Consider the following 12,437-nt stretch of genomic DNA (forward strand, 5'->3'; position numbering starts at 1 on the left):
ACTACTGCCTTCTGCCCTCTTCCTACTTTTTTTTTTTTTTTTTTGGTTGGTTGGTTTGGTTTTTCAAGACAGGGTTTCTCTGTGTAGCCTTGGCTGTCCTGGACTTGCTTTGTAGAGCAGGCTGGCTTCGAACTCACAGTGATCCACCTGCCTCTGTCTCCCAGAGTGCTGGGATTAAAGGTGTGCGCCACCACGCCCGGCCCTCTTCCCACTTTGGGTGTGAATATTTGCTTTATTTTCCTTTACTTTTAAGCTTAGTTTAAATCAGGCCCCTCCTCCAGAAGAGCAGCCTGACCTGTCACACTTGGATTTGTAGTGATGGCTCTTGTTGTATTTTAGGAGGAATCATGGCACAAATTATGTTGTATGACCTTCTCCTGAGGGCCCATGGCCTAGCTTATTTATCCCATATTTAGAGTCTAGAGGCCTGCTGCTCCTATGGTTCTGGCATTCTCTTTAGACCAGAGGGCGGATGGGAGAGGAGAAAGTTCTAGCCAACGTGTTTGGTCATGTGGAGCATTGTAGTGGAGTCTGTGGTAATGAGGGTTGTGAATTAGTTCTTCCTCTTTCTTCTTCTTCTTGTTTTTCTTCTTCTTCTTCTTCCTCTTCCTCTTCCTCTTCCTCTTCCTCTTCCTCTTCTTCTTCTTCTTCTTCTTGTTTTTTCGAGCCAGGGTTTCTCTGTGTAGCCTTGACTATCCTGGACTCACTTTGTAGACCAGGCTGACCTCAAACTCATGATCCGCCTGCCTCTGCCTCCCGAGGTCTGGGATTGAAGGCGTGCACCACCACTGCCCGGCTCTTCCTCTTTCTTATTCCTCAATAATGGTCTGAACCTTTGGGACTGAGGCAAGTGCGTGAGCCTAAGGCAGCTGGGGCCCCACGCCACATCTAGCCAGAGGTCTGTGAACTGTGTGTCTGCACCACTCCTGAATGCCTCCCATCTATTTCCATACAGGTTGTGTGCACTGCTAAGCAGTGGTGGTACCTGGACAGACTGTGCTTTGATCTGATGTAGCAAGAAATGGCTCAGAGGCTAAGAGCACTGATTGTTCTTCCAGAGGTCCTGAGTTCAATTCCCAGCAACCACATGGTGGCTCACAACCATCTATAATGAGATCTGATGCCCTCTTTCAGTGTGCATGAAGACAGTGTCCCATATACATAAAATAAATAAATAAATCTTTAAAAAAATAAGAAAGAAAAAGAAAGCAGCATATGCTAGAAAGCTGCAGTTCTCGCTTTAAAGGTCACTCCATTCCAGTTCAGAGGTCGGCTGTCTTCCCCCAGAGGCTCAGACCCTCTGTTCACCAAGTGTAACCCTGATCCTTGCTCCAGTAACTCATTTCTTCCCATTTGCAAAACTCTAAACCCCTGTATACAAACAAAAATCCCATGCTGAACTTTGCTAAAGATAGGCCATTTTAGAGTGGTCTGTTTTAGTGCAGTGGCCCTCACATCTCTGTGGTTTCACCCACCTACAACCAATCATGACTCAGAAATACTAAATGGAAAATCTTAGAAATAAGCAGCTCATAAGTTTTAAATTCTGCATGCTTCTGAGTAGCATCTTGAGATATCTCTGTGTGACGCTTATGCTTTTAGGGTCTCCACACTGTGTACGCTGCCGTTCCATTTGTCAGTCACATGGTAGTAGATGATTGTCACAGTATTGGCAGCGCTTGTGTTAAGCAACCCTAAGAGCAGGACATGAGGGCAGCACTAGGGTGTTACACATGAAAGGCTGGATTGACTGTTTCCGCGCGGCAGCCCTGCAGGACACACAGGATAACGCATAGTGTGGCATCTATAGACTATGATACCATCTGTGATTTCAGTCATCTGCTGAGCATCCTGGGATATATCCCCGAGGACAAAGGAAGGACTATTGTATCATGTTGAGTTATTGCAGCTCATTTGTGAATGTCAATCACAGGGGTGGAGCTTTATGGACCAAGGAGCAGTGTGGTGGATTTCAGTGTCTTTCGTTTATCCTGGATTTCTCTGCCTTCTCCTGGCAAGATCAATGGAACTGCCCTTCAGAGTCTTGGAAAGAGTTTTTTTCAGTGAGATTTTGTTTTTTTTGGGGGGGGGAGTGTCTGGTGTTCTGTAGTATATGTTATGTTTTTCCCATTCCCTCTTTGGAATCCAGTCATAGCTTTAAACTGTGGCTGCATCCTTCCTGCCTACAGAACAAAGTTTTTTTTCTTTTCTTTTTGTCTCCCCCACCAACTCTGTGTGTGTGTGTGTGTGTGTGTGTGTGTGTGTGTGTGTGTGTGTCCGTCCCCTGAGGAGGCCAGAAAAGAGCCTAAGATCCTCTGGGACTTGGAGGTACAGATGTTTGAACCAAACCTGGGCCTTTTGGAAGATCAACAAATGCTCTTAACCATCTCTCCAGCCCCCAGCTTTTTTTCTTGCTTTGCCCTTGGTCTGGAGAGATAGTTGGGGAGAGGGTTGGGCCAGTATGGAATATTTCATTGCCTTAATGACCCATAAAGCTTCAAAATAACATTGAGAGAGGCCTCTGAGCACAAGGTCCCAAGGACCCCACCTGTCAATCTTCTCAAGTCAGTTCTGTCCATCACAGCATCTCTTCAATGGGATTGCCCCTCCCCTTGCCCCGCCCAGGGCAAGGCGAATGGTGTCAGAAAGACCTGCATCAGGGTGATTGGTGCTTGTGATGAAATAATGGCTGAAGAGAGATGGGGACAGGTAAGAGGTGTGGACAAAGGGAGGCGCGGTTTGGCCCACTGACTTTGAGCTGTCTCTTCCCTACAGTCTCCAGTGTCTTTAAAGCATTGAGAAGAAAAAAAAAATTCTATATTAAGCACATTGGTCCATAAAGGGCCCTTCTGGGAGGTTCATCACTGGCCTAGTGAGCAAGAGTCGAGGGTCAGATGAACAGAAGCAGAATGCTCAGTGGCCAAGCCTCGTGTGAAAAGAAGCATCTGCTTATGGCAAGACAGTCTGGCTTCCAGGTGGTGATGCTGCCTTCTGCCTCCCGCCACGAGGGAGACAAAGTGATGAGGCTGCCCCCATAGCTGGTGGCTGGCCTGCCATGTCAGGAAAGGCAGGGCCAGGAGGAGAGAGAATCCAAACTTTGGCTCTGCCCGGTATGAGTCCTGTGTCCTCCTCACACTGGACTGGTTGTATTTGCAGCACATTACCGAGGCACCGAAGGAGACCCGGTTCACTTTTGCTTAGTTACCTAAATTCTTCTCATACAAGAAAATCCACTAGGCTGAGCTGCCCCGGGGGTGGTTGGTGGGCTTCCTGCTGGGCCTCCCACCTAGACCCTAAAAGCTACATTTGATGTATGGATGGAACAGGAAAATAAATAACAGATCTGAAGTAGCCCCCACCACATGAGGCAGGGGTGTCATCTCCTCCCTTACTGATTTTGCCTTTCCTCTGCCCTTGGAGAGTGTTGGGTTTGCTTTTTTTATTCCTTTCTACTCTCCTTGTTTCATGAGTCCTCCCCTCACATTTTTTTTCTCCTCCTATAATAGCTCAGAAAACTGTCATCTTGAAGGTCGGACTTTAGCTGTTTTATGTAATCACAGAGCCTTTCCTGTACAGATTATAACTGCTGCTCGCTGCATCTCAGTGAGATCGGAATGCAGACGTCTCCGTGGCCCCACCTTCCCTGCTGCCTCCCCTGTAGTTACTGACTTGGTTAGTACTGCATGGCTCTGGAATTTTCCTCTGCGTAGCTGGCATACCTAATGCTAGATAAAACCAACCTTTTTTTTTTTTTTTTTTTAAATAGAAGCAAACAGCAGTAACCGTGGGCATAGCTGCGGTATGTTTTGTGCCCACCTCCTTCATGCCTGGTCTTGTCATATGCATAGCCACTTCAAGACATGTTTACTGTGTCCAGATTCTTAGACATGTCAGGTGATTGCTTAGAAAATCTGATCAAATTTGTTAGAGATACTAAAACCATTAGTAATAATTTAGCATGTTGTTCTTCCAGTGGTAACTGACTTCTATATCCCTTGGGTCTTCCCTACCAAGGGGAAATTTGGTCTACATTTGGGCTTTAATTAATCATGTGACCTTCAACTTGCCACTTCCTCTATGGGTCCCATCTTCCCCATAGATGAGAGCTCTGAGAAGGGTTTTTGTTTATCTAACTTAAACATTTTAGAGATCTCTATGTCTATCAGGAGTGTTATGATTTTAAAAAATTAGAAAGTAAGAAGATAATAGGGTACCAGGCAACAGATATTGTATTATATGAGGTTTATTAAGTGAGCATGGGGAGAGAAGGAAAGGGGGGAGGGGTACCCTAGAGAGAAGGGGGGGAGACTAAGGGGGAGTAGAGAGGAGAGAGGGACCACGAGGTCAGTTTGTCCTTTTATATAGACCTGGGCAGGGCCACGCCCCAGTGGCAGGTAAGCAATGGCATCACAGGTAGCCGACTGAAGCCCAATGCTAACAGAGAAAGACTCTTCTTCTTCTTCTCCTTCTCCTTCTCCTTCTCCTTCTCCTTCTCCTTCTCCTTCTTCTTCTTCTTCTTCTTCAAGAGGTAGGAGTTCTTTATATTGTCATCATGGTTTGTAGTTGTTGTTTGAAACAGTTAGTTAACTAAGGCTAGCCACAAACTCACTATGTAGCCCAGGCTGGCTAGCTTGGTATTTGTAACCTTCTTACCCCAGCCTCCCGAGAGCCTGTATTATAGATTGGCGCCACCGCCTGCACGCTCTGCCAGCGCACTTGATTATAAACTTGCTGTCTTGTCTGGACCACAAGAAGCATCCCAAGCTGTACCTCAGACACTAGGACCAAGGACTTGGTGGATATGGGCCACCTGTTGGTTCTGCTCCTTACGGAGCCTGGAGGTTTGCATGTCTATTTGGTTTATAATCCATTATATTGTGCTTTAGAAAATCCCTGCCTGCCCTAGGTGACTTATATTTTGTTTATTTCTTTTGTGCGCATGCACACACACACACACACACACACACACACACACACACACACACACACGTACGTGGAAATCAGGATAACTTGCAGGAGTCTGTTTTCACCTTCACACTGGTCCTGGGGATGGAACCTGGGCTGTCGAGCTTGGCAGCAGTCACCCATGCTGCTGAGCCATCTCAACAGCCCTGGGCTTCATCTTTGTAGTCCCTTTATACACTCGCTTTTACTTTCACTCTTTCATCACCCTTTGCACTGCTTCCCAGGGCCTGCTCTATTAAGTTCCAACAGCTGTCCAACTCCTTGCACTAAATTCCATAGGCTTATAATAGATCCTGTTTCCTGTTTTTTTTTAAGTGCATCTTCCTTTTTATAATTAAAAATTTTAAATAATATGTTACATCACCGCCTTTCCTATCATCTTTCCAGCCCCTCCCATCCCTGCCCCAAACGCCTTCTCAAACTGATGGCTTCTTTTTTTATTATTACTGCAACACACATATGCATAAATATACAAATACAGCCTGGTGGGCTTGTTTAGCATGGCTTGTGTGCATATGGCTTTAGGGCTGACCACTTTGTATTGGAAAACCAATTAGGGTGTTCATCCCTGGGAGAGGCGATTTCTTCCTCTCTCAGTAGTTATTAGTTGCCTGCAGTTCTGTGTCTAAACGTGGGACCCTTGAGATTTCCCCCTCCTTCCCCATTAGTGTGTCGATTGAGATTACCATTAGTTGGGTCTTGTTTAGGCAGCTATATTGTGGAATTACCTGGGTGAGTATTCCCATCATTCCTGCGACATGCAATCTCACAGTGGACCCCCTGGTCCTCTGGGTCTTAGCAAGCTTTCCACCTCCTCTTCAGGGACGTTCCCTGAGCCTTGGACGCAGCTCTCTTCTTTTACGCTGAAGACTCTCTTTAGCTTCTTCACACAGATGGCTCACTGCTACTTTAGTGAAATCCATTTTCTGGGCATGTTTTAAAGTTGAGGAGGAATGTGATCGCCAAGAGCGAGGCTAGGTGATTTTCTTCTAGGGGAAAAAAAAAAAGTGTTGCTGGGCATGGTGGCGCACGCCTTTAATCCCAGCACTCGGGAGGCAGAGGAGGCAGGTCACTGTGAGTTTGAGGCCAGCCTGGCCTAGGTGTACAAAGTGAGTCCAGGACAGCCAAAGCTACACAGAGAAACTCTGTGTCTAAAAACAAAAAACAAAGACAAATGTTTATGATAGATTTTCTTCCATCTTCGAATAAACTAGCTTTAAGAAAGATAAATTAGAAAGCCTGGTGGAGCAGAAAACGTGGACTGCCTGTATTTTGAGTTAGCAATGAAGAAGCCAGTGTCTTCTGGCCGGCAGGCTGTGCGCGGAACAGTGTGGCCGGCAAACGAAGGCCTGCTTGCCAGGGGTCACTTGTGGAAGTGTCAGGACGGGCGCAGCCTTGCTTCCTGGCTGGGTTCCTAGTCATCGGCCTTGGTGGATTCTTGTTGGCCACTTGTAAGCATTAATAAGACTTGCAGCCTCCAAGCCTGCCTTGCAGGTTAGAAAAAAAATGTCGCAAGACTGGGGCTATTGTGCTGAATGGGGGACCAGAGCCTTTCCACTTCTCCCTCCGGAGCCCCGGGAGCCATCCTTTGTGCAGTTAATGCCTGTTCCCAGAGGGTCTTCTAAGCCTATAGACATTAGTCTGCCAAAGGCTCAGATCTCAGCGAGGCCATTTCCTCGCAGTCTGCTTGGGATACCTTAGGTCACCCAGCAGATGAAAAGAGAAATAATCCTGAGAATTCCAGCACCAAGAACTAGAGCAGCCTGGCTGTGGGAGGCCTTGATGGAAGAGGGGGGCAGCGGGGCCTCAGCCCCCCTTTTGTGCTCAACCACGGCTGCAGCCATGGTCACGGCTAAATAGCTGCCTTTGAGGAAAGTCTTTTCTTCCCGCAGGAAAGCCGGCGAGTCTGCTGTGAATTAGCCAGCTCACAAAGTCATGAAAGGGACTTACAGAAACAATGGCACGCTGTGCATTCCGTGAGATCCTTAACAAGTTATACGAACCAGATAATGGCCCAACTGGCTGGCTCTGCAGGTTTTTTGCCTGAGTGTGCACATCCGCGGAGCCCGCGCTGTCCCCTGTGGGACCAGATCAGATGATGGGGGTGCCAGCAGTGAACGTGAAACAGCCCAGGCTAACTCCGGGCCTACACTGGACTTCGCCTACTCTGCCTCCAACGCATGCTCTGTCGCTATTCTTAGGAAGTCTAGTGTTACTACGGTTTAGAACGTTGGGGCAGCCGGGTAGGAAGACAGATGAATAGGGCAGAATGTTATCCTTCAGGGTTACAGAAACATGGCCACTTAAAAAAAAAGTAAAGTAAGAACTTACCACGAAATATATGTCCGTATGAAGAATGTCTCTGTGTATACACGTATTACGTGACATTATTTGACATTATTCACCGTTGACAAAAATTGCAAAACAACCTAAATGTCTGCTTCAGCTGTGCACAAACTATGGGCAGCCACACAACGGCACCCTCTTCAGCTAGAGAGAGAAGCGGACACACACACAAAACCACTAGTGCATTGAAAGCACAATATGCTTTGTGAAAAGGTAGTCACAAGAGGCTACAGCAGGGCTGAGGAGACGGCTCAGTAATTAAGGGCGTGCACAGCTCTTATAGGGGCCTTCTAATTCCCAGCAGCCATGTTGGGAGGTTCACAACCTGTAACTCCAGCTTCAGGGGCTGTGACACACGTGGCCTCCTATGGGCACCTGCACTCACATGCATGCACACGGACATAGACATGCGCGTAATTTAAAAAACACTTTTAAAAAATCTTTCAATGTCTACCAGCTAGAATCACATCTGTAGTGACAGAAAATGAGTCCATGGTTGAAAGGGAAAAGCGAGGGCATCTTTAAAAGGGAACTTCGGGAGAATGACAGGAGGAAAAAGTCTTTGATGGTAGAAATAATTACCCAACTGGTCATTTGTCAGTTTAGTACAAAGAATGGTACTAAAAACGGGTGACACCTCCTGAATGCAAATTAGCCTTAATAAGCCTGGCCATTAAAAGGAAGTGAAAGCCTCCTCTTTTGGCCTTTGGGGACTGCCACCTCAGGCGGACAAGTTGTTTCCAGTTTGCGATGGGCAGCTTCTGTGAGGGTTGACCTCCCAGCAGAGGGAGGCAGTGGTCCTCAGAGAGCTTTTACATCTGGAGGCTCAATCAGGAGAGGTTTTCTGAGTCTCTACTGTGTATACACAATGTTAGCCAAGAGGGGACAGGTGAAAGGACAGTGACATGAAGTATGCTTACCTAAGAGAGAGGCAGTGGGCACAGGCTGGCCAGGTGTCGCCACAGGCCTTTTAGAGGGAGATTTAGAAGCCATTTTATGAAGCAAGTCGGCAGATCCTGGAAGGTCTTGAATGATCAGGTGCGGGAGAGAAAGCTGGGGGGAGGGGGGGCAGTTCAGGTTCACAGGAGGGCCTGGGATCTTGCCAGAAGCCAGTCACTTTTTGAGAAGGAAGGAGAGTCCCACACAGAAACCTTGTTAGCACCATGATAAATCAACCCATGAGCCCTTGAGGATATGTTTAAAGCAAGGGGCAAGGACGTTGCCACTCAAGACCAAGTCTGGCCTGCCTCCGTTTTTCTTTGGCTAAAAATAGACTTTATAGTTTAAAGGTTTGTGGGGGGGGGTTTTCCTCCTTAATTGAAAAAAAGTGGCAAAATTCGCATTTTGGTGTATACTTATTTCACTGGGGCCCAGCCAGACCTGCACTCTGTATTGTGTGTCTAATTTTGTGCTCTCGTGGTATGGCAGCATAGCCTAGCAGAAAAATTCACAGGGAGGCACACTGACCTCTGCCTCAGACTGAGTACGCCTGCTCCCTTCCTCCTCTGCCTCTCTGATGATGTATTGCCGGCTTCAAACAGAACATTCTGTCAGATCATGCTAATTCTACCACTGTGCAGCTTCATATCGCCGGCTTCACCCTTATCTTGCCTCACGGCTCAGCTGGGAGTCCTTGTGCAAGGCCTGTGATCTCACAAATGCAACCCCACCGCAACCCCATGTGGCACTCAGATGCGTTTTGTGGGAGCAGCGTCGCTTTGCCAATTCGGTCAGCTCCGGGTAAAGAGGTGTGTGGGGGCATCCCGACACTTGACGCCTGACTGCTCTAACTAGAGATTGTCTAGATGATTCCACAGGTCAGACTCCTCTGCCAGAATAGCCTGAGGGTCAGGTTTGCCTGGTGAATAGAAGAAAGCAAATGTGGGTTCCATGTTACAAGCTTCAGCCTTGAAGCTCAGGTGCAGCCCTCCCTGGCTTACAGAGGCTTTTCTGAGACTACCCAGGGCAGTGGGTTCTCAACCTTCCTGACGCTGCGACCCTCCAATACAGCTCTTCATGCCATGGTGACCCCTCCCCCCAACCATAAAATCGTTTTCATTGCTACTTCACATCTGTAATTTTGCTACTGTTATGAATCATAACGTAAGTATCTGATATGAAGGGTATCTGATATGCAACCTCCCTGAAAAGGTAGTAGTCGGCCTCGTGACCCACAGATTGAGAACCCCCAGAACCTCCTTTCACGGGACAGGAGAAGTCACTAGAAAATTGACAGGCAAGCAAGAATCGGAATTGTGGCTTCATTTAGAATCAGCCACTGATGGGCCCCCAAATCCCATGACGCCTGTGTGCTTCTAGCCTCATGTCCTGCCTGCCATCTTCCTTAGTCTCTAAACTTTACCATCCCGTCCTTTCCCTTGGTCTATCGGGTTCTGAGACAAAACAGCTGAGTGGCTTGAAGCACGTACTACGATTCCATTGTAGGTTAGAACTGTGTCAACCAACAATATATGTTGAAGATGTCGCTTCTAATATCTGAGCTATTACAAGTAAGGTTTTGCAGATATAATCAAGTCAAGAGAAGATCCTCTAAAAAAAAAGATAGATTGAAATTCTAACCTCAGTATTTGTGAAAGGAACCTTATTCAGAAACCTTATTGGAAATATCTCATGGATCAATTGACTAAATTAAGATGATGATGTACGAGCTGGAGCGATGGCTCAATCAGTAAAGTAAGTACTTGTTAAGCGAGACTGAAAAGCTGAGGTTGGACCCCTAGCATCGCTTAAAATGGGTACAGCAGCACATGAGCCCAGCAGCACTCAGCACTGGGGAAGCAGGACAGGCCGACCCCTGGAACTCGATGGCTAGGCAGCTTAACCAAATCAGTGAGCTCCAGGTTCAGAGAGAGACCCTGTCTCAAAACTACAGTGGAGTACTGACCCAGTAGGGCGTGGGCAGTGATCAAGAAGATGGTTTTCCCAGTGCAGAGAAGCCACCACTGTACTTGGGATTTGCTGGCCCCTGCTGCCGCCCCAAATGCAGGACCATAGCCTTTGAGGTAGTGAGGGCCTGCATTTGTACTCTTCCCTGGGGGGTGCAAAGGAGGTGGAAAGGCAGGCTGCAGTGAAGAGGCCGTACTGTTCTCTGAGCAAGCACTGCTCTTGTGTTCCCTTTTGATATCTAGAAACTGTGCAAGAGGTTTTTTTTTGTTGTTGTTGTTGTTTTTTTGTTTTTTTGTTTTTTTTTTTTTTTGAAGCAGGGCTTTGCTGTGTCCCCAAGGCTGGCTTTAAATTCAGTATGTAGCTGAGGCTGGCCTCGAACTTGTAGAGATCTTTCTCCTTCCGCTCCTGAGTGTTTGTTGGTATTACAAGCATGCACCCAGCTTTATTTTAGAGCCACACAGTTTGTGCTTATTGGTCATAAGCATGCTGGTAAGCAAATACACGCACCAAACTGGTTCCTTCTAGCCATTTCCTGAAGTTCTCAGGAGAAGGTTTTCTTGACAGTAAATGGAAGAATCTAAGGGCTAAAGTATATATATATCTCTGTGTGTGTGTGTGTGTGTGTGTGTGTGTGTGTGTGTGTGTGTATTTCTTAGTGCAGAATCTAGGTTGTGATTGGCATCCCATAAGTACAAAGTAGCCTTGGACCTCCCCGGCTTCTGAAAGCAACTTGAGGGCCACTCTTGGGTCACCATGTAAGTACTTGTCCCTCAGTGTTGGACTTTAAACAGCAGCTCAGCTCTGAAGCTAGGGGACCCTGCTTGTTTGGTGCCTGCGTGACATGCAACCAGATACAAGGTGCATCTAAATGAAGATTGAAGCAGAGCCTTACCACGTAGCCTAGGCTGCGCGAATCCATTATCCTCCTGCCTCAGCTTTCTCACAGGCTGGGATTACAGGTGTGTGCCCCTAAGCCCAACGTTCCAAAGATCATTATGTTCTCCAATGCAAGTAGGACTTGTGTCTGTAAGAATTCTCCAGGATGCCTCTAGTGTGTCTCTTTCACGATCGTTGAGAGGTTCCTAAGTGTAACCAGGGTCTCTGCCTTCTGCTAAGCCATTATTCAAGATGAAAACTGGGGTCACTTTTTGATGCCACACATTCTTTTATATTTAGGAAGAAGTGTCCTAAATTTTTAGAGATGTGGTTCTGTCATTTTCTGTGGCTTAGTCCTATCTACTTAGGCACTTAGATGCCTCCAAGGCCAGGCTGGCCCTGGAGTTGTTTGCTATTAAACTCTGCCCTCTTGTGGCCACTACATGTCATAACAGCACAGCATTTGTCTATAGCTGTTTCTAAACATGGGAGCTTTTGATAATGAAATGTAACATAGTTCAGCTTAAAAAAGAAGGGTTGTGTTTAGAATGCATACAGGAGCAAGAGGCTAGAGTTGACTTCATGCAAGGCAGTGTGAGGTTATAAAGGCCTTCTGTTATTTAAAGTATTGTCTGCTCTTGTTTGTGTGGAGAGGATTGGGTTTGGGCCTGAAGTTTTACCCCACATTAAAGTTTCCTTGGAAGGACTTGCATTTATGCTGTGATCTGACGGATGATAAAACTGCTATTTTGTCAGGAAGGATGCTGGTCTTTGCGAGGCAGAAATCAGTACTTTGAAGACTGTTAGGGAAGACTCGGCCCCTGTGGACAGTGCGCGTGCGCAGGCTGACTGAGGCAGGAGAGAGTCGCGGGAGCTTAGGGAAGCCACGGTTACCCCATGTTCCTTGAGTCGGGAAAGCTGAGGAAACAGTGTTCTTGGGGCATTCTGAGAAGATGCTCACACAGAAGGACTTGTATCTACTTATTGTCAAAGTACTATATCATCAAATGGTTGCTTGCGGCTTGCTTTGTTGGTTATACACTATTCTGTGAGTTAAGCACACGAACTCATCTCCTTTTGGTCTGAATATAGAAATCTAGCATCTTCCATAGCCTGTAACATTTCTGAGCATCAACTTGAAGCCACAACTAAGAGCTTCCGTGCCATGTAACTTTGTCTCATGAACAAAATTATTAAAATAGTGCATAAATTATCTTCAGACATGCATATAAAGTATACTTGGAACATAAATTAATTTTATGTTTAGACTTTGGTCTACTCCCAAGATCTATCTCTTCCTCTCTTTTTTTCTCTCTCCATATGTACTTGTGTTTGTGTGTACA

The 12,437-nt window shown here is 46.7% G+C and overlaps 1 protein-coding gene across 4 annotated transcripts in view; it reads left to right on the forward strand.

Moving 5' to 3' along the window:
• BCAR3 (BCAR3 adaptor protein, NSP family member) overlaps window positions 1-12,437 on the forward strand; it is a 239,727-nt gene that overhangs the window by 166,411 nt on the left and 60,879 nt on the right. The gene's annotated exons all lie outside the window — the stretch shown is intronic.

Source organism: Acomys minous (assembly GCF_964271855.1).
Source record: "Acomys minous genome assembly, chromosome: 14".
NCBI lineage: Eukaryota > Metazoa > Chordata > Mammalia > Rodentia > Muridae > Acomys > Acomys minous.